The following is a 958-nucleotide window of genomic DNA, read 5'->3' as shown; positions in this document are numbered from 1 at the left end:
CCTGGTGTTGTCAAAATTTCTCTTTCCATTCCCAGAGTTATTGTTGTTGTTGTTGTAATTGCTCGAGTTATCGCGGGTTTTAGAGGTGGAACCTCTAGGTGGTAACGCACCTTGTGCCACTGCTTGGTCCGTCAGCTTGTGAGCTATTCAGATCGCTTGCTGAATAGTGGTTGGTTTAGAAGACGTCACTATACCCTGAATCTGGGGTACCAAACCATCAATATACATCTCAATCCTCTTACTTGGCGGGTTTACCATCCGTGGCACATCACTGCCAGTTCATTAGAACGGGTGGTGTAGGCTTCAATCCCATAGCCCACCATCTTTAACTGCCAAAATTCCGACTCCAACTTCGAGATTTCCTCTCTAGGACAATACTCTTCTCGCATCATGTTCTTGAATTCCTCCCAATTCATAGCATTTGCCAATTCCAACCCAAGAATCTGCACATTATAGTTCCACTAGGTGAGGGCGGAATCTTGCAGTGTTCCAGCAGCAAACTTGACTCTGCTGGCTGGTGGAGATTTACACATCTCAAAAGCTGACTCTGCCTTCTCGGCCCAACGAAGGAAACCTATGGCTCCCTCAGTTCCCTTAAACGAATTGGGTTACAGTCTAGGTAATTCTTGAAATTACAGACTGAACATGACCATCCTGAACTTCATTCATGGCTTCAGTTAGGTAGGAAATTCTATTCCTAGCCTTAGCACCATCCTCTTGCACCTCAGTAACCTTCGTTCTCGTGGAGCGCATAAAGCCCACTTCACGCTCTAAACATGAAGCGAGGGCTGTGAAAGCACGCTCCATTGGTTCGGTTATGGGTGTAGTGTGTTGAAGGATATAGGAGAGCCCGTGAGAGGTAGTGGGGGAACTTGCTCACGGTAAACCATTCGCTCGATCAGACTCGGGTACCAACTTTAGTTTCTGTTGTCGTCGTACATGTCTTCAGATGGGCAAT

This window comes from Bidens hawaiensis, unplaced genomic scaffold (assembly GCF_021521415.1).
Source record: "Bidens hawaiensis isolate Kalapana, Puna unplaced genomic scaffold, B.hawaiensis_p1.1 tig00006083_1, whole genome shotgun sequence".
In the NCBI taxonomy this organism is placed as follows: domain Eukaryota; kingdom Viridiplantae; phylum Streptophyta; class Magnoliopsida; order Asterales; family Asteraceae; genus Bidens; species Bidens hawaiensis.
The sequence above is the reverse complement of the archived record's forward strand: the minus strand, read 5'-3'. Positions refer to the sequence as shown.